The sequence below is a fragment of the Castor canadensis genome, chromosome 7 (genome assembly GCF_047511655.1).
Source record: "Castor canadensis chromosome 7, mCasCan1.hap1v2, whole genome shotgun sequence".
NCBI classification, from domain to species: Eukaryota; Metazoa; Chordata; class Mammalia; order Rodentia; family Castoridae; genus Castor; species Castor canadensis.
The window spans coordinates 16283639-16305558 of NC_133392.1; the positions used below are offsets into that span (position 1 = coordinate 16283639).

The 21920-nt window shown below is 38.9% G+C and overlaps 1 protein-coding gene across 9 annotated transcripts in view; it reads left to right on the top strand.

Moving 5' to 3' along the window:
* Ablim1 (actin binding LIM protein 1) overlaps window positions 1-21920 on the top strand; it is a 291006-nt gene that overhangs the window by 29309 nt on the left and 239777 nt on the right. The window lies entirely within an intron of this gene.

Here is a 21920-nt window from a genome sequence, read left to right on the forward strand (position 1 = left end):
GCATTTCCATTTTGTGGATGAAGAAACAGAGGCACTGAGATTACAGATATACTTTGTTATTATTCTTAGATTAATTTATTAATTCATCAAAAACTGTCGTTGAGAACCATCTATTTCAGGTATTGTTCAAGAGCTTGGACTGTGACCCAAAGAAACCCTCTTCTCAGGTGTTTGTAATCTGCTTGGAAGATGGGGAAGTAAAGACAGATAAACAAACAGGAAAAAGAAAAGATAATTTCAAATCATGATCAGAACCATGCAGAAAGTCAGTCAGGCTTCTGTGGCAGACTGACCATTTTCAGAGGTGTCTGGAAAAAAGATCTGGAGAAGGAACATGTAGGATGAGATCTGAATGAAAAGGAGCCAGCTGCTTCACAACCTTGGGAAGGAGTGTTCACAGGCAATAGCAACACAAAGGTCTGAGAGCAGAAAGGGCTATGGTATGTTTGAGTAACAAGGATCTGTGTGGCTGGAGTAGTGTTACCTGTGAAAGGTAGGCAGGGCCCAGGCCAGGCCGGGTAGGGGCTTACATACTGAAGTAGTAGAGTTTGATTTTTTTCTGACAGTAATAGAAACCCAGGGCAGAGCTTAGGCAGGGGCACGGTGTAATCCAACTCACACTTTAAAATCACATTTGCTGCTCTGTGGGGAGTTGTTATAGTAGGCAGGAGAGAAAGAAGGGAGAATGGCCTGAAGATACTTTTCCAGTGATGTAGGGGAACATGGGTGGGGGCTTGGAGGAGAATGGGGCAGTGGAAGGAGGGCAAGCAGATGACTTCATTTGGTATTTTGGAGTGGGGGCTGATGGGAATGCTGATGGAGAACAGGGAGACTGAAGGAGAGATCACCCAGGATGGGAGACTGGCTCTGCTTATCTAATAGTCAGGGAGCTAGGGAGGACAGGCTTGGCAGTGGAACCAACATCAAGAGTTCTGTTTGCATGTATTGATTTAAGATGCCTCTGCAACATTCAGAAGGGGTGGTCGACAGACAGTTGGCCATTCCAGTCTTTGTCTCAGAGAAGAGTCAAGGTGGGAGTTTTGTTTTGAGCTTGATTTCCCTATGTTGCCTAGGTTGATCTGGAGCTTCTGGATTCCAGTGATCTTCCTGACTCAGCCTTGCAAGTAGTTGGGGCTTATAGGTGTGTACCATGACACCTGGTAAGGTGGAAGCTTTAAGTTGGGGATTTGTCTGCATAAAGCTTGTGGATCTTCCCTTGAAAGAGCACACAGAGACATGCTCCCGAGCAAGGGCTCAAAGGTGGTCCATGGTCTGGTGCCCTGCCTGTGCCCTGCCTGCTGCTGTCTGCAATGTCATAAAAACAGAATTGAGAGCAGGCATTGAGAAGTTTTATAGCAAGTAAGGCAAATGATCCCTTGTACATCTGACTTCCTTGCTTGGGTAACTCATTTTTATGGCATTTTACAACAGTCTGGGCCTGCAGTGGGTTGAAAATAGTACCTAGTCCTTCTCCCCAGGTGTTGAGGGACACTGCTCTGAAGTTTAGAGGCTGAGCAGACAAGGAAGAGGCAGAAATAGAACCTGAGACTACATGACCAGTGAGTTAGAAGGAAAACATTGATTTCCTTTGATTTGAAAGTTGAACTTGAGCTCTGTGTTTCTAACTCCAAAGCATAGGTGCTTCACTGAAAATTTATACCACCTTCTTCCCTAGGGAGTGTCCTATGATGTGACATCAGCAGAGCTGTGGTTCCATCACAAGCTTCTGCTTTGATGCCCAGGTCATGGCTCTTGGTCTCCCAAAAGGCCGGCTTCAGTTGCCAGTAGGGCTGCATTCCCTCTGGTCCTATAGAAACAAGAACCTTCTCCCTTACTTCTGGTCTCACTTTCTCTTGGGTCCCCAGAAAAGCCCTGTTCATACTTTCTGTTTTTCATGTTGGGGAAAGTCCATCCCTAAAGAAACTTACTCTTTTTTTTTTTAACGCATTTTTTTCCTTCTTTTGGTACTGAGGATTGAGCCCAGGCCCCAGTGCATGCTGGTAAGAGCTCTGCCCCTTGAGCCACACCCCAGCCCTTTTGTTTGTATTTTGTTTTTAAGATAGAGTCTTGCTAACTTTGCCAAGCCTGATCTGGAGCTTGCAATCCTCCTGCTTCTGCCTCCTGAGTAGCTGGACTACAAGTGAGCAACACCAAGCCTGGCTTTTTTTTTTTTTCCCGGTAATGGAGGTTAGACCTGTTCTATGTGACACCAGTGAAAAACAGAGCCATCTTTGTCATTTCTCAGCATTCACCCTCCTGCATGTCAACTCATAGAAATAAGGGTCTGTGGTAGGGAACAGGAGGCAGCGACAGCTGACATCCTCACTCAGACAAGCCTTATCTTCAACACAAACTTTAAGGATTTTAAAAATATATATATTATTGACCAGCACTTAACGTCCCTGAAAAAGTTCTGAAAGAGGATTGATTGACATTTGCAGGTTCAAGAACTCCTCATGCTTTAGAGAAGGAAAGAACCTAGAGGACAAAATAATTAAAAACCTTTATTGTCTACTACTTGGACTGATTTAAAATTAAGTGTTAAAAGCAAATTATTTCACAGAGAGATTCAAGATGGTTTTTTTATCTAATTTATGCAAGAAATCTGGCTGTGTATCTGAGTCTGTCAACTTGAACTTCAAAAAGTACAAGTGGTTCTACTATTGACCTTTTGTTTTCTTGAATTCTAAAATACGTGGCACCTCTAATAGCTAATTGAGCCACTTAGTCTGAGAATTCTTGCATTCAAATACTCAAGGTGTATCGACTAGAACCCTAATGATCTCTAGGTTCCTTTGTCCTCAAATCAACATGCATGTATTTGGTGTTTTTAAAAATTTTCTTTTTTTCTGTACTGGAATGGAGTTTGAACTCTGGGCTTTGTGCTTGCTAGGCAGATACTCCACCACTTGAGCCACCCCCCAGCCCTTTCTGCTCTCGTTTATTTGGAGGTAGGGTCTCACTTTTTGCCTACACCAGCTTGGATCTTTATTCTTCTCTTTTATGCTTCCCACCATTGCCAGAATGACAGGTGCACACCACCATGGCCAGCTCTTTTTAATTTAAAGCTAGCTTTCTGGCAACAATAGTGAAATCTATGAAAATTAAAGAAGGGAAATAATTTTCTTTGCCCTGATAGTGACTCTTAAAGTTCTTAATAAATACAGAAACTCCAGGAGGTATGAATACTGTTTCATTTAATTCATGAAAATAACATTATTCTGTACTCATGTCCTTTTTTGTTTTTGATAGTACTGGGGTTTGAACTCAGGGCTTTGCACTTGCTAGGTAGGCACGCTACCATTTGAGCTACTCTTCCAGGTCTGTGCTTATGTCTTGTTGTGTTTTCTATACATAAGTCTCCATGTCTCTAAAAACCTCCACAGGATTTTCATGACTATCTAGTATTCCACTGACTGAATGTACCATAACTTAAAGACATGTTGTTACCTTGTTTTCCTGAAAGATTTTATCATTTTGAACTTCTGCTAGCAGTTGGTAATGGTGCCCTCACCACTTCTGGACTTTAGCTTAAAACAATCTCATGAGTTATGGCAAAGAAAAGAATCTTATTATTTGACTTACATAATTTTTTCACACTTACATGACTGCAATTAGTCACAAGTCTGATCTATTGCCACATAGAGTGGTGCCCCTTACTCACAGTTTCCCTTTCCACAGTTTTAGTTATCCAAGACAATTGTGGACCAAAAATATTAAATGAAAAATTCTGGAGATTAAAAAGTTTTAAATTGTGTACTTTTTGAGGAATGTGATGAAATTTCATGTTATCCTCCTTCATGTCTCCTGGCATATGAATCATCTCTTTGCTCAGTGTGTCCACATTTTATGTGCTACCTTCCCGTTAGTTACTTGGTGGCTGATTTGTTTTTAGGTCAACTGTCAAGATATCATGGTGGCTGTGCTCAAGTAACCCTTGTTTCACTTAATAATGGTCCCCAAACACAAGACTATATCAATGCTGGCATTCTGAGTATGCAAAGAGAAGCTATAAAGTGCTTCATTTAAGTGTAAAGGTGAAAGTGCACAAAGATGTTTTGAGAGAGAGAAAAAGAGACTGCATTGACATAAATTTTTCACAGTATATTTTTATGACTGTTCTATTATTAATTATTATTGTTAATCTCTTCCTATGCCTCATTTATGAATTAAACTTCATACTTGTATGTGTAAGAAAAAAGCATGGTATGTGTATACAGGGTTTGGTGCTCACTGTGGTATCTGGCATCTTTGAGAGTCTGGTACATTCTTACTCTCATGGGTAAGAAGGGAGTAGTGTACATCATTTTGTGAGTTGTCTAGTCTTTGGGGGGAGGAGAAGGAGGGCACAGAGAAATGCCTCCTTTTTTTCATCCAAAAGATATTAACCATTCTTCTGATAATATGCTATACACTCCTGTTGCTGATTACTGATAGGTCTCTTGATGTCAAATCTGGTACTCTTTCAGTACTTTCAAGAATTCATATTAAGAATAAGCCTATCAAGATGTCTGGTAGAATTCTTCAGGGTCACTTGTCAGTAGTACATTATCACTATTGTTAGGGGTTTTCAAAGTACTTAAAGCATCATCTTCCCTGTCTACCTATCATCACTGAAAAAAGCAGAATTTTTCCCCTCTTTTTACAGGACTTCTTCCATATTGGCTCTGTCCAAATTACTATCCAAATTACTACATCTGGTACAGTACATATATCATCCCAGTTACCGTATCTAAGCGGTATAGTACTAATTTTCCCGTAAATATAAATTTTAGGCTGCATCCACTTCCTTCCCATTGCCAGTTTTCCATTTTAATGAGTCTTTTAGAGGATGTGTAGGAGTTAGAATTTAATAATGCCCAGATTTCCTCTTGGGTAGAATAAGAAAGAATTCCAAGGGAAGTGGTAGAAGTCTCCCAGGATTACTTACTTCTACATAGTCTCAAGCAAAATAATAAAATCTCTCTAAGAGAATTTGGGAAGGGGTAGAACATCTGCTTAAAATGTCTACTTGTCCAGTTTGGTCATTGTTCTTTTTTTCCCCTACGTGAAGCATAAGCTTCAATTATGAAAAGCTTAACATGTCTATTCTTAAAAGCAATTCTTACTAAAACTAACAAAATGGGCATTATTTAAAATTTTGAGGCACATTAATTTAGACCTAGTTAAGAATCAATTGATATTAGACTTCCCTATTGTCAGAGAGTCTCCATTTACAACCTGGAAAAACTGCTAAATAATTTTGGTGCCAATTCTTTCTCTGCATCTTATTTTTAGCTGTTTCATTTTCTTTATTATTTTATTTTATTTTTTATATTGTTGTCCTGGGAGTACTCTATGATATTTACAAAAGTTCTTATAATATATCAAATATATCATGGTTGAATTCACCCCATATCATTCTCTTTTATTATCTGTATCTTATAAATGCACATTTTATGTTCAAATTAAGAATTAAAAATTGGTGCTACTAGGTTTGCTGTTAAATTATTTTTTCTTATTACAGCTCCAAGCAGGGAGTGCACATGTTGTACTCAATGTCAGGACATTTATTGCTTCTTTTTGCTAATAAAAATATGGTCTAGCAGGAAACGAGCTTAGCTGAGCTTCCTAAAGCCTGTTAGGCTGTATTAACTGAAGCAAAGACCAACCCATGCCTTAAATGCCAGACAGTCTGGATTAAAGAGAGAAATTGCTCTAGGATTGGATTCATGTTTTTGATGTCAAGAATGTTTTTAGTGTGTTCATTTGTTGTGTATTTTGTTTTTTTGATTTTCTGATTTCAGATGGCCAAGAAATTATAATAATAGCAATTGTAGCTGAATGATGCAAAAACATCAAATGGTATTGAATGGTGTTAGGTAAAAAGAAACTATCCTGCCTTAATTGCTGTACATATTAGAGGTAACAGTTTGAAACAATGCTGCTGTTCTGGAAGGTAACACTTAAGAATCTTTTTCTTTATTTATTAACTTTAGACTTCTATGAAAGACAAAGATTTAGCCCACTTACTGTACTTCCGTCTCTGTTAAACCTGTCCCACCTTCTTAACTTACCAACTGTAGACACTGTGGTCTCAGTGCTGAAGAATTAATGTCTGTAACTATTCTTATCTCCATCTTCACTCTAGCTCCTGAGTTTATCAGCTCAGTCATTACTTTTACATGATCATATTTGACATTAGGGCTGGGGGTGTAGCTCAGTGGGAGTGCACTTGCCCAGCATGCAGGAGGACCCAGCACCTCAGGAAAACAATTGATATTTATATTCTGGTATGATTATAATTAACCTGGCCATGCTTTTGTCTCTAGGCTGATTCTAAATGAGAGTAAGAAATGCAATATTGAGAGCCTAAAAGAGGGGGGTGAATTTGATAAAGTATGTGTGTGTATCTATGGAACTGTCACAATGAAACCCCTTTGTACAATTAATATACACTAATGAAAAGAATAAAAAAGAAATGCAATTGTATGTAATCAAAGCTGTATTTCTTTAAGGAGAATGCTCCAAGTGTTAATATCAAGTGGATTTTCTTTTCTTATAGTCTGCAATAACTCAAACTCAGTTTTATTTCAACTGCTTCTATTCAGATAGTGAAATTCTTGTACTTTTTTGTGCAGATCCTGGAGATTGTAGGTGACTTTTTTTTGGTGACGTGAGAAGAAGCAGTATTTCCTCTTCTCCCACCCCCCATGTTATAAGCCATTTAATCATGCTATATCATTTGGAAGGAATCATTTCCTGTGTTTGTCTTAGGTAGGGATATGTGTTTGCTTATCCTGCCGACTCTATAAAAACAACAGGTCTATCTTCCCTTCCTCTGCCGTCCAGCATGCTCTATTTTCTCCAGTGTGTCTCAGTTTTCATCTCTTGTACATTCAAGTAGGAGTTCGTTCATGATGTCATTTTCTCTTTTCTTTTTTGAGTTAAAGTGCAGTTATTGGAGGATCAAGGAGCTACAGAAGACCCACATCTATTTGCATAAAGCCAACCAAAAGCTGTTGGCTATCTCTTGAACTCTGTTGTAGTAAGGTATCTATAGTTTTTCCTTCTTAAACCATAAGAATAAAAGGATTTTGTAATTATTTTCTCTCTTTAACTGAATAATTGGAAAGAATAAAGTTCTAGCTTAGATCTTATCACATTTGTACATTTTTCTCATGGATGTCCTATTTGGCTTTGTCAAGTTACTTTGTTTCTCCAGATGCTTCAATTTCTCCCACATCCCCTCTGGAAAATAAAATTTTTCTCTTATCAAAACACAGTGCACATAACATAAAATTCACCTTTAAGTATATGGCTTCTGACTTTTAGTAATTTTTGTAAAACAATTTAATATTCATGAAAGTAAATAAAATAGCAGAGTGAACATTCATACATCCTCCACCTAGAATAAAGAGCAATACGCTTTTACTAGGTTGGTTCTGAGTGTGAACTAATGTTGGTGAACTATTTTACTGAGTGAATGTGCAAGTAAGACACCATTCCTTTTTTGACCACTATCTTCCCAAACCACAATCATTCAGGTCTCTTTGATTGAGCTCTGTATTGTGTAGCAACAAGTTTGAGATTCTTTTCTGGGTGGCTTTGAACTCAGTCTGTTTTAGTTTCTTATTATATCACTTTGAGGTATGAGATAAAAGTTCTCGATAAAAGTTTTAATAGCATTTGTACCTGTCGATCACATAAGCTTAGAATCTTCCTGAAGTCAGGAGGAAGTCTCCACAGGACATGAGTGGGCCCATTTGCAGGGTCAGGATTTGAAGCCTAGACAATAGCAAGGCACAGGTTAGGAGTGATTTGGAATCAGACCTGCCATTGTGTTAAAAAAGCATAGAGGATAGTGAAAGTCTCAGAGGTCAAGGTAGAAAGAGCCTAGATTTCAGCAGGTCAGAAGATTTCAAAAAGTGTTCCCCAAAATTCTCATCAGGGCCTATTTTCCATTCTCCTTCTTAATTCTTGCTGGTGCTAGAGCCCCACCACCACAGATGGACCGGAGACACGTCAGGGGGCCTTCTTCTTTCCAGAGTTGCTTGTGTCTTCGAGAACATATATATTTAAAATATTTCAGATCTAATTTGAAGCTCCCTGGCATTAAGTTGGCTGTGTAAAAACACAAAACTGGAAGTAACATTTCTATCTACAGGTTGGTCACTAGATTTAAGGACATTTTATATTTTTAGGCCACCTTGTCATGTGTACTGCTAACCTCAGTGTTGTTCCTGGATTCATATTTAGATAGCTGTTGCTAGATGTTCCTTTGCTGTTTTTCCCAACACAAATACCTCCTTTATTATTTTTAAACATGGATGATAAATAGATGTAATTGTTGGTTTTATTACTTTTTAAGCAGGGGTTAAATTGGTAGCTTAGGGTTGTTGGTTTTTAATATACAACCCAGTCAGCCAACACACTCATCTGATTCTCTGTCTCTGTTTCCCTCGGCTTGATAATCAAACCCCAAATCACAATGAGGAATAAGTCACTATAGCCTACTTATTACATCCTCATTTATGAGGTCTTTGCTTACTGCAAGCAGTATCTGCCTTTTATCTCCTGTCCCTGGGCCAGGCTGTCTCCACAGATGACAGATGGTAAAATAGTGGACTTCAAACTCTGAGCCTTCTGGTTCCTGTGGGCACTTAGGATCATGGAAATGGTTCTAGAAAAACACTGCCACCTGTCAAAGTCAACTCTCTTCAGGGATACATTATATAAAAACCAGCAAGTTACATGTCACACTGCTCCATGAATGGTAATATGGGAAATGTATTGGTCTTCCACCAGGATGTGCAATTAGATCTAGTGACAGTAATAAAGAAATTAGTGATTGCCCATCTGTGTTCCTTTATCTGCTGTGCTTACTAACAGAGGCACAGGCACTACATTGTAATCTAAGTTGACATTGCATTCCTGTTCCAGCTTTTCAAATATAACTTTGACTTATACCACAATGGCAGCATTACTAGAACATTTTTTATTATAAGACTACCACAGAGCTGGAGGTGTGGCTCAAGCAGTACAATGCCTGCCTAGCAAGCACATAGCCCTGAGTTCAAACCCCAGGACCATAAAAAAAACATAGCCCAAAACCCTTGGATTTGCAGTTGGCTGTCAAATCCTTAGAGCATATTGAAAGTGGAAAGCTTTTTGTTTGTCTGTGTTTGAAAATGAAGGATGGGGGATACTTTATTGGTGCTACAGATACCCAGGGAAATCATTGCTCTTTAGACTGCTACCATTCAGTAATGCCCCAAACTTAATCTTGCTGTCCCCCCTCTTGCCAGTCCTTCTATGTGAAAGTAAGTCAACAAGCACTTCGAGATTTTGGTAGCATACTTGATTGGGAAATTCTTAAGGATACAAGATATATCCTTAAGCATATATATTGTCTTTGCAAACCTTTGCAATACCTTGAGCTGCATTTTCCATATGATAGGACAAAAATGTTCCATGGAGGTACTTGTTAACCTGCTGCATACTATGTAGTTGTGTAAGTTGCTTTAAATCCTTTCTGGAACCAGTGTAGGTAGTATGTCCTCACTGAAAAATTATTCCAGCCAAACACTTTCTTAACCTTTACAGTATATTGACTTCATTATTAGGTATTTACCAAGTTTTTCCCAGATGGAAGGCATGATGTTGGGCGTTGTGAGAGACATACCACAAAAGCCAGTTAGTCATGAAGATTGGATTTAACCCTTTGGAAAATCCAGTTATCCATGTGAAATAATCTAACGAGGACTTGCTATCATGATAAGTCATATCCCAGGCAGGCTAGTATGTGCTCCTTTCTACAGAGAGTTGAGTTGGATCTCAAAGGTGTGGAAAGATATGGAAAACACAGGGGTGTGAGGTGGGTCTTCCAGAGCAGGGGGATGAGGGAAGAGAGTTGGGGAGTAGAGGAAGTGTTTGGAGAAACGGAAGACCAATTTGACTAGAATGGAGATTTTGGGAGAGTGAGTTACTGATAAAAATGTTGGAAAAGTGGGTTAGGACCCTATTGTGGAAGGCCATGAGTGTAAAGTTATGGAGTTCAGACTCCATAACTTCTGTATAAACAGAAATCAGCTGGAAGGTTTTTAAGCCAGGGAATGGCATAATCTAAGTGATATTCTTGGGAGATTTGATGAGGAGTCAGATACAAGGTGAATGAGAGGAGGAGACAAGAGGTAGAGGTGGGAAGACGGATTGGAGTTACTGAATCCAGTTATTAAAGTTGCAGAGTCGTTTTAAAAAATTTCTTTTATTCATCTGTGCATACAATGTTTGGGTCATTTCTCCCCCTTTCCCCCACTCCCTCCCTCTCCCCCCATCCCCTCAATACCCGGCAGAATCTATTTTGCCCTTATCTCTAATTTTGTTGTAGAGAGAGTATAAGCAATAATAGGAAGGAACAAGGGGTTTTGCTGGTTGAGATAAGGATAGCTATACAGGGAGTTGACTCACATTGATTTCCTGTGCGTGGGTGTTACCTTCTAGGTTAATTCTTCTTGAACTAACCTTTTCTCTAGTTCCTGGTCCCCTTCTCCTATTGGCTTCTGTTGCTTTAAAGTTTCTGCATTAGTTCCTTTGCATTGAAGACATCAAATGCTATCTTGTTTTTTTTTGGGGGGGGCAGGTTTCTTGCCTATCCTTATACCTCCCTTGTGTGCTCTCTCGCCTCATCATGTGATCAAAGTCCAATCCCCTTGTTGTGTTTGTCCTTGATCTAAAGTCCGCATATGAGGGAGAACATATGATTTTTGGTCTTCTGGGCCAGGCTAACCTCGCTCAGAATGATGTTCTCCAATTCTATCCATTTACCTGCAAATGATAAGATTTCATTCTTCTTCATGGCTGAGTAGTATTCCATTGTGTATAAATACCACATTTTCTTAATCGATTCATCAGTAATGGGGCATCTTGGCTGTTTCCATAACTTGGCTATTGTGAATAGTGCAAAGTTGCAGAGTCTTGAACCAGGTTCAGTGGTACATGCCTATAGTCCTGCCACTCAGGAGACTGATGTGGGAGGATCACTTGAGCCCAGGAATTCAAGACCAGCCTGGGTAGCATGTGAGACCCAGAAACTTGCAAAGTCCTAAAGTAGGGAGTTATTGATGAAGATACAAAGAATTACGGGTGGAAAACACTTTACTAGAACAAATCTGCAACAGAGGGGTTTGTTTCTGATTCGGGTGGTATTTTGCTGTAAGTATTGAGTCTGTTACTTATTGGGAGCAAATGAGTCCTTTGTCTAATAAGAAAAGTGAATTTGGATGCTATAAATCAATTCTCCTGAATACTAAAGGAAATGGGGTATGACATCTCTAACAGTTTCTCTCAGCAAGCTCCAGTTCAGAACATAAATAAATAACTTCAGCCTGGTGTGCTACAAGAAGGCTGATTAAATTAATTCCAGAGACTAAACTTTAGGTCTTCAAAGGGCATGTTTTCACTTGGGGTGAGAATTATAGTGGCTGCATTACATGTGACGAAGCCACATGACTGCTGAGTTACAATAAAGGGCAAGATTTTTAACCTACTTTGTATTGCTAGCCCGTTCAGTCAAAGGATGAAGACTAGTCCCAGTTTTCCCTGTAATCCTTCATTAGGGTTCTGTGCCTCTGTTCCCCTACCCTAGTCCTGTCACCTTGTAGTACCTCATTCAAACCATATCTGGTATCCCATCAGCCCTTCCTAAATTATCGCTGGATTATGTCAGTCTCTTGCTTAATGCACTTTGAAATGTTTTTATTTACATAGAGAAGTCTAAACTACACCCTTACACCCATGGCTCTCTGTCCTGTGATCTTCATGTTGAATTTAGCCAAAAGGCTGAGGAGGAATGACTACAATGTGATCTTCTTCAGCTACAGGATTCATAACATGGAGTCAATGATTCTAGCATATTCTTAATTATTGTACTTATTCTAAATGAACACAGTAATAATAGACTGGAGAAGTCTTCATCTGTCATTCAGTTAGAGGCAGAGCCAATATAAAAATTTACTTTTGTCTTTTGAGTTTTAAATTTTTTAGTGTTGTGTTTAAGTATTATTTATCTTAGCTATTTCTATACATATGAAAGTAATCTACATAGTCATCCCTTTCAGCGACTATGACTTTTTAAAAATTATTGTACTAATTTCCTTGAAATAATTTAAGACAGTTTGTAATGATGTATAAAAATCCCCAATGTAGCAGAGCTACAACTTAGTGATATAGAAAAAAAATGTAGGTATAAATCTTTATGCCCTTGGATTAGGCAGTGGTTTCAGCTATGATACCAAAAGCACAAATAAGCAGGTAAAAAAATAAAGTGGACTTCATCAAAGTTAAAAACTTCCGTGCCTCACTGTACATTATCAAGAGAGCGAAAATAAGGCTAATAAGGGTTTATTATTCACAATGTATAAAGAACTTATATCACAACCAAAAAATACCTATTGATAACCTAATTTAAAATGTGCAAGGGACTTGAATAGACCTTTCTTCAAAGAAAATAATCAAATGACCAGTAAGCTTATGAAAGAAGCCCAACTTCTTTAGTCATTAGGGAAATTCAAATCAGAGCCACAGATAGCACTTCACACCCCATAGGACAGCTGTAATAATAAAAAGAGACAGATCATAGCAAGTGTTGGTGAGGATATGGAGAAGTTGGAACCCTGGTACATTGTTGGTGGGAATATAAAATGGTGTAGCCACTTTGGAGAACAGTTTGGCGGTTCCACAAAAAGTTAAATATAGAATTTCCATGACTTGGCAATTACACTCCAAGCTATATAACCAAGAAGACTGCAGACACATCTATGCAAAGATTTGTTCATAAATGCTTATAGCAGTGTTATCCATAATAGACCCAAATGCAAACAACTCAAATATTCATGAAGTGATGAATAGATAAACAAGACACAGTATATCTGTTATATCTATACAATGGTTTTATTCAGCAATAAATAAAAGAATGAAGTACTGCTACCTGCTACAATATGGATAGACCTTGAAAACATCTGTAGTGAAAGAAACCAGCACCGAAGATCACATATTATATGATCCTGCTTATCTGAAATATTCAGAATAGGTAAATCTGTAGGAACAGTGGACTAGTGGTTGCCAGGGGTGTGAGGGAGGAGGAATGGGGGGTGATTGCTGACAGATACAAGGTTTCTTCATGGGTGTTAGAAATGTTCTGGAATTAGCAAGTAGTGATGGTTGCACAACTTTGTGAGTATGCTAAAAACCACTGAGAATACTTTAAGAACACTTTAAAAGTATGAATTATGGTCATACTATATCTCAAAAGCAAAGTAGATGAGAAATTTGGAATAAGCTTATAGATATAAAACTGATTTAGGAGTAAAACTAGTATTGTTTCATAAAAGTCCATACACTTGCTATTGTTTGGCTATGAATTTAGCTCTAAATTCACAATTCATATAATTCATAAATTCATGTAATTTATGGGTCAGTTACATAATCCACAGTGGCCTGAGTCCAAAGGCTCAGAGTATTCTGGTGACTGATCACAGCTTACTCAGCCATTCCTCTGGACGTGGAATTCTGTACTTCAATATAGGAAACAGCCTCCAGCTATTTATAGTCCACATTTTCCTTCAAATAATATATTCTTTGCAAGCACATTATTTTAGAAAAGAAACATAACTTGCTGTATAAACAGTAAAGCCATTTTTCATAAAGAATGCGAAGCTGCTGAAATGTTAGTTGGATGAAATGGAAAGTTTACTGATGTAATAATTCTGTGCTCCAGTGTTTATATTTTAGTGAAGCAGTTTAAAGAGTAAGGAAACTGTACTCTTTTTTTTTCTTTTGATAGTACTGGGGTTTGAACTCAGGACCTCATACTTGTTAGGCAGGCGCTCTGCCACTTGAGCCCTTTTTTGTGTTAGGTATTTTCAAGAGAGTCTTGCAAACTGTTTTCCCAGGCTGGTTTCAAACTATGATCCTCCTGATCTCTGCCTCCTAAGTGGCTAGGATTATAGATGTGAGCCATCAGCACCTGGCAAAATTGTACATTTTAGTTGATTTGTAGTTTTACCTAATTAATTATATTGACTAAGCTGAGCAGTAGACCATAAGGCAAAATGGTCAGACAAGAGTTTTGCTTAGCAAACTTCTCCTTCATCAAAATGTTGCTTTCTTCCCATTTCCTTTCACATGGCTGTACAATCTCATTTTCTCATGTTTGGGTTTTAAAAGCCCTGGGTTTATGTGCAGACCCCATTCCTTAGTCATGGTGCACAGTCTCCTACGTTCTGTGTCTTGGAGTCAGTTACAGGTATTCAGGGTCAAAGACTTAAAACCTCATTCAGCAGTTTCTGTTTCAATCTGGGAATCAGACTGTGTAAACTACTTCAAGATTTGGTCCTTTGGACTATTATTCCAATAATTAGCTTTGGTCAAAAGGTTTTTTATCTTTAAAAGGCTCTTCATTGCCCTGGACCCCCTTGAGTTTGATGATGTAGTCAGCATGGGACAAGGGTGGCAGTGCCTGGTTGACTGGAGAGCCCCAGCATGCCTTGAAGCTCGAGGCATATCCATATGTGAAAGCCTCTGAGGCAGACAGTAAGTGGAGCCCACCTGGGCTCACAGGCTTGCTGTGTCACTTGCTCACTGTGATACCTTGGCCAAATAGTTTCTCAGCCTCAGTTTCCTCATTGACAAAATAAGGTAATAAGAGCCTGAAGGTGAAGTGAGGAGCAAAGTTGAAAGGTGTTAACACAGTGTCTGGCAAATGGTTACACAGAGTACATGTTACCACACCTACAAGGTGCCTGCATGTGCTCCATAAAGAACTTTGAATCAATGAATGAATGAATGGACTGACAGGCTAGAAAACATTACTTATTGAACTCTTTAAAATAAGTAGTGTTTGGTTGGAGTTTGATCACATGATAAAGCGAGAGCACACAAGGGAGATATGGGGATAGGTAAGACACCTAAAAAACTAGATAGCATTTGTTGCCCTCAACACAGAGAAAACTAAAGCAGATACTTTAAAGCAACTGAGGCCAATAGGAGAAGGGGAACAGGAACTAGAGAAAAGGTTAGATCAAAAAGAATTAACCTAGAAAGTAATACACATGCACAGGAAATTAATGTGAGTCAACTCCCTGTATAGCTATCCTTATCTCAACTAGCAAAAACCCTTGTTCCTTCCTATTATTGCTTATACTCTCTCCAACAAAATTAGAGATAAGGGCAAAATAGTTTCTGCCAGGTATTGAGGGAGTGAGGGGGAGAGGGAGTGGGTGGAGTGGGTGGTAAGGGAGGGGGTGGGGGCAGGGGGGAGAAATGACCCAAGCATTGTATGCACATATGAATAAAAAAATAATGTTTGGAACACACAGCAAAGAACAGGAACACTGTGAGATGGAATTCCACTGCTGTGGAAAATTCTGTAGTTTTGCCATACTTGCTTCAATATTTTAAAGAAAGTATGTTGCAAATACAGCTGAACCCCCAACAGGACCCTCCCAGGTATCTTTAATCTCCTCTTTCCATAGGATAATTGCTGTCCTGAATTTCTTATCACTGCCATGCTCTTAGGGCAGTGCCATATATTTTTGTAAATGACCAATATATACTAAAGTTTTATATATTTTCACTCCTTGAATCAAAGCACAGTTTCTTTTTCCTCTCTCTCTTTCTCTGCTTACTGTTATGTCTTTGACATTAATTCTTGTTGATATTCCTCCCTTCCTCCCTCCTTTCTTCCTTTTCATTTTAAGAGATTAGAGGTGGGGTCCTTACTATGTTACCCAGGTTAGTTCTTAACTCCTGGGCTCATCCTCCTGCTTTAATCTGTCAAGTAGTTGGGACTGCAAACATGTCACTGCACTCAGCTTATTCCTTTTTTTTTTTTCCCTGCTCTGTAGTATTTTGTGACTATATCAGAATTTGTCTATTTTTGGTATTGATGGGTATTTAGACTCATCCTCCCTCCAATTTCTTGCCCAACAGTGATGCAATGAACACTTTCATCTCTTGCATAAATAGAAGTGGAACTATTTGGGTTTGGGGCTTGTTCACCTTTGATTTTACTAGCTATTAATATTTTGTTCTCCAAAATGCTCAGATGGGTATATCTTACCTGTAATGCGAAAGCACTCTGCCAAGATTTGCCCTCATCAGGGTTGAGTATGGAAAGGATGTCTCACTCTAGTTTTAATTTGCATTTTCCTGATTACAAATGAATCTGAACAAGACCTTTTCATATGTTTATGGTTATGTGTTTTCCCTCAATTGTAAATTGCCTATAAATGTCTTTGTTCATTTTTTAGTGGATTACTATGGCTCTTAAAAATTGATTCATATTGTGGGGATATACCCAAAAGACTGTTACTCCAGAGGCACCTGCACATCCATGTTTATTGTGGCACTATTCACAATAGCCAAGTTATGGAAACAGCCAAGATGCCCCAGCACTGACGAATGGATTAAGAAAATGTGGTATCTATACACAATGGAATTTTATGCAGCCATGAAGAAGAACGAAATGTTATCATTCGCTGGTAAATGGATGGAATTGGAGAACATCATTCTGAGTGAGGTTAGCCTGGCCCAAAAGACCAAAAATCATATGTTCTCCCTCATATGTGGACATTAGATCAAGGGCAAACACAACAAGGGGATTGGACTATGAGCACATGATAAAAGCGAGAGCACACAAGGGAGGGGTGAGGATAGGTAAGACACCTAAAAAACTAGCTAGCATTTGTTGCCCTTAATGCAGAGAAACTAAAGCAGATACCTTAAAGCAACTGAGGCCAATAGGAAAAGGGGACCAGGAACTAGAGAAAAGGTTAGATCAAAAAGAATTAACCTAGAAGGTAACACCCACGCACAGGAAATCAATGTGAGTCAATGCCCTGTATAGCTATCCTTATCTCAACCAGCAAAACCCCTTGTTCCTTCCTATTATTGCTTATACTCTCTCTACAACAAAATTAGAGATAAGGGCAAAATAGTTTCTGCTGGGTATTGAGGGGGGGGAGCGGGAGGGGGTGGAGTGGGTTGTTAAGGGAGGGGGTGGGGGCAGGGGGGAGAAATGAACCAAGCCTTGTATGCACATATGAATAATAATAAAAAAAAATTGATTCATATTGTTTATAAATTCGAGATACTTTTTCAGTTGTATATTTAACACATCTCCCAATTTGCTTTTGTTTGTAGTGACTCTTTTTGAATAAAAATTAGAAATTTTACATGTAGTCAATTTTTATTAAATTTTTCCTTTTCTTTTTGAGACAGTATCTCAAAAGTTCAGGCTTGTCTAGAACTCACTATGTAGCCCAGACCAGCCTTGAAGTCATGATCCTTCTGTCTCAGTGTCTCCTGTGCTGAGGTTACAGGAATGAAATAGCACACCTGGCTAAAAGTTTTCCTCTATAACTTGAACTTTTTGAACACTGTTTAAGAAAATCTTCTTCACCATGAGGTCATTGAAGTCATTCTGTATTCTTCCTGAAAGTTCAGGTTTTGCTTTGCTTTGTCAAGCCACACCGTTTTGACCAATGGTGTCCAGAGTGGGTCCAGTAGGAACTTCAAAGAAAAGCACGCAGGGCCATTGTGTATATAGTCGCTTCATTCCAATCAACAGCACAGCAGACTGCAGGAGGGAAGGAGAGATGGGGGAGCCTGTTGTCCTTCCCTTTTAAAACCCCACAAAGCAGTCTGGGCTCAAACACAGACACTGTTACATACGTGCACTTTGGCATCCAGCCAGGTCCTGACGGCCCAAGGTTAAGTTCTCTCAAAGTTGCATTCCTAAGACAGCATTTCCATGGTTACAGCGTTTCCACGGTTGGCCTTTAAGGCTGTGCTGTTCCCAAGACAGTGTTCCAGGGCTGTGCTCCCTCACTCTGAGGTTACACCTGCGTGACCGGGGAATATGGTCTCCACAGCTTATTAAAAATTTTTAATTCATTCAGAATTTTTTCGTGTATATATTGTAAAGTAGGCAGCTAGCTTTTTTTCCACCCAACATAGACAATTAGCAAGTGACCCCTGTATAACATTGGGGAACTTTTCAACGACAGAGAAATACTTTTTGTATTTATTTTAGATACTCTAAACTTCTATTTCCTATTGCATCAAAACACAAACAGAAATTTTTGAATTGTCACTTGAAATATTATGTTGTTCCTTAGGTGAAACTATTCTTTCTTGGTGAAAACTTCTAAAGCATTTGTTATTTTATTTGGCAATGACACCATACATTTATCTTAGTTTGCCAGCAAACTCACCTTAGAAAACACACCAAGGAGATGGAAAGAACCTCCAACTCAGGTATAAGTCAGCCTCCTTCCTGAAGGGAGGGAAAGAGTTTGATGATGATATTTTGGGATTCTGTAGAATTTGGGGGGTTATTTTATTTTTATTATTAAATGAATATATACTTAACATTGCTCTCTAAAGAAGTCAGAGTTGAATTGCTGTAACTCACAAAACCTTTTGCTCTTTGGCAAAATTACACTTTTATGAAAACTGCAGAAAACGTTTTTTGTGAAAACTATAGAAAATAGCTGATAACAGCTGTTTTGTTTTGTAACAATCACAACAAATCTCTAAGCCCTAACACTTTTTACAAATCACACATTCATATATTTGGAGGTATAAAAAAATAACAATCAGTTTCTTAAAAAAGAGAAATGCTTTAAAAATGAATTCAAGTCGCACACTCTAGATAACACTGATAGACATTTGTAAACAAGAAAAGTAATATACTAGACTCAAGAGACTGCTCACAGAATGGAAGAAAATCTTTGCCAGCTATTCATCCAATAAGGGACTAATATCCAGGATCTATAAGGAACTAAAAAAAGTCAACCCCCAAAGAATCAACATCCCAGTGAAGAAATGGGCGCATGAATTGAACAAGGAATTCTCAAAGGAACAGGTACAAATGGCCAGTAAATACATGAAGAAGTGTACAACTTCCTGTCTATAAAGAGATACAAATCAGAATTACACTAAGATTTCATCTCACCCCAATTAGAATGGCCAAATTCAAGGCAATAACAGCAACAAATGCTGGCGAGGATGCAGCAAAACAGGAACCCTTATACACTAGTGGGAATGCAAAGTAGTAAAACAATTTAGTGCATTTTTAAATTCTCAGAATATTGACCAATTTTAAAACTGGAGTTTTAAAAATTACATTCCTAATTGTTACTTTTTGTAGTGAAGGCATGTTGATTGTTCAGGAAGCTTTCTTCTCTCTCTTTCTCCTTAATAGCATTGAGTTATTTTGTGTGGCTGGAGATGGAGGGAGAAAAGAGAAACAAATTTACCCATGGTGCATCTAAATATATGAAAATGCAAGCCATGTTTTAATTTAAGTTGTTTCACTTAGCCATGAGAAAATAAGCAGGCTCACCTATTGCTGATGGAAACAAAGCAGACACTGAGTACCTGGTGACTCCATGCGGTGGGGTCCAGGAACACCCTGAGGCTGACTTACCTGGACCCCAACTGGGGTAGCTGCCTTGGCTTCCCTCCAGCCTGTCTGATTCTTTGAGTCTTTCTTTAGTGTGGACAGTTCAGGTGACGGCCTTATAAGGACTTCATAAAATGTCCCTTCCCTATTGTCCTCTTGGAAGGAAGGAAAGGTTGTTGGAGCTCCTCTGGCTGTTCCCTTAATACAGTGGGAAACACTCACCATGGACAGCTTCTAGGGAATGATGGGAAGGGTATGAGAGGAGGAAAGAGGAGGTTGGGAGTGGCAGAGTGACCAAGAGGGCACTGCCAAGGACAACTTGGCCATCTTCATGACCCAATCAGAATCAAAAGAAGAGCTGAATCCCCCAGTTTAGGGAAGCAGGAATTCCTTGCTTCCCTAAAGATGGTAATGACAGTGGGGATAACCCCCATGTGAAGTGCTTTGTAGTCTTGCATCAACTGTCATATTCAGTTCCTCCTTGACTTGTGATGGAAGTCACACACACATTGCACATTGACAATATGGTAAGTGGAAAATGCATTGATTACACTTGACCTACTGAACATCCTAGCTTAGCAACACAGTGCACTGCAGTACTGGTTGTCTCCCATCATGACGGAGGAGCTGACAGGAACTGGAGTTCCCTGCAGCTGCCTAGCATTATGGGAGAGGATCAAACTGCAAACTCTTAGCCTGGGAAAAGATCAAAATTTGAAATTCAAAGTGTGGTTTCTACTGAATGCATTTTGCTTTTCTTCCATTGTAGCTGAAACATCATAAGTTGAATTATCATAAGTTGGGGGCCATTTGTACATTTTCCTTTGATCTTCACAGTGACTGTTTTGTAGATGAAGAAACTGAGGTTCAAAGAAATTAAGTAATTAACCAACTTATTCAAGGACACACAACTTCCAAGGGCAGAACTGAGGACCACAGAGCCTGCTGTCATGGGCTCTTTCCATTGAACAATAATAATGGATGTGCAGTTTAAATGACATTGATAGAGCTGGTCCTTAAAAGTGAATGACAGGAATGTAAAACAGGTTCCATTAGGGGGCATAAACCAGAGGGAGGGGGGAGGGCAAAAAGAGAGTGGGAGAAGGTGGTGAATATGGTTGAAGTACTTTATAGATACGTATGAAAATAGATACATGATACCTGTTGAAATTGTTTTAAGAAGGGGGATAAGGGATAAGAGGAGGGAGTAGGGGGTGACTTTGATTGGAGTGCATTGTATGCATGTATGGAAATATCATAATGAAAACCCTTTGTACAACTAATATGTGATAATAAAAGTGGTTAAAAAAGTAAATATTATCAATAGTTTTCCAGATGTAAAATGGAGAAGCTTCTTTAAAGAAATTGGGGCCAAAATTTTGGATTCAAGGCAATAGCAATTGTTGACAGATAGCTTTCAGGAAATTGTAAAATCATGACTTACAGACAGCAAAGTTTTAATTTTACTCATAAATCAGTGAAGGAGCCATGCAAATGTTATTATTGGTTCAAAAGAGAATTGAAAAACAAACACATTTCTAGATCAGGAATATTGAAATGAATATGTAAATACAGGCAAGATGATTTTTCCACAGGTGGGAGGAAGACAATTTTATCCTTACCAGACAACACAGAGACTGAAGTGTATCAATTACCTTCAATGCAAAAGTGCACAAGAGCTCACAATGAACAGGCCTGGAATCAAGAGTGTGCTGTATGTGCACAAGGTATTCCATAAACCACAAATTCTTTTGTACACAATTTACCTAGGCATGTTAGACAGGCTGAGAAAATAGGGAGAAGTTCCCTGTAAGTTAGATAGGTGGTGAGACTAGGGATGAGCAGGAGTCATGCACAGGTAGATGATGAGGTGCGTTCAAGGTTTTGAATGTTCAGTGATCACTCCGACCTTTGCCACAGACTGTACATGCTGGCCTGGCTCAGCACTCCCAGTATAGCCTCACCCAAACTTGCTCTCCAAGCTAGTTGTCTGTGCCATTTTGATTTATTTATATTTCAGCCATTAAAATTTAGTGAATTTTGAATTTTCAGCCAGGTTACAGATTTCTCTTTCAGATATCCCAAGATTTCTGTAGGGACCTGCCCCTCTTATTGTATGTCCCTCCTGGCATCCATTGTGTCCTCTGTCCACTGCCCATTGCATTCTGGTCCTCTCCTAGACCTACCTCGCCAATGTATTTCTGTGCTTTCCATCTGTCAATTTCTCTTTTTCAACCAAATCTGATCAGGCCCTTAGAGGACTGAATGAATAAGTCTGCATTTACTTACTCAACAAAGATGTGCTGTACACAGTGCTGGGTGCTGGAGGTACAATAGCTTGGGGAGGAATTCTTGGTCTACCAGTGAGACAGACATGTAAATAATCATTACAGTACAATGTGCTCAGCACTACAGTTGAGGTATATACTCAGCGAGCATTCTGAAGAGGAAGGTTAGTGCAGCTTGAGTTAGG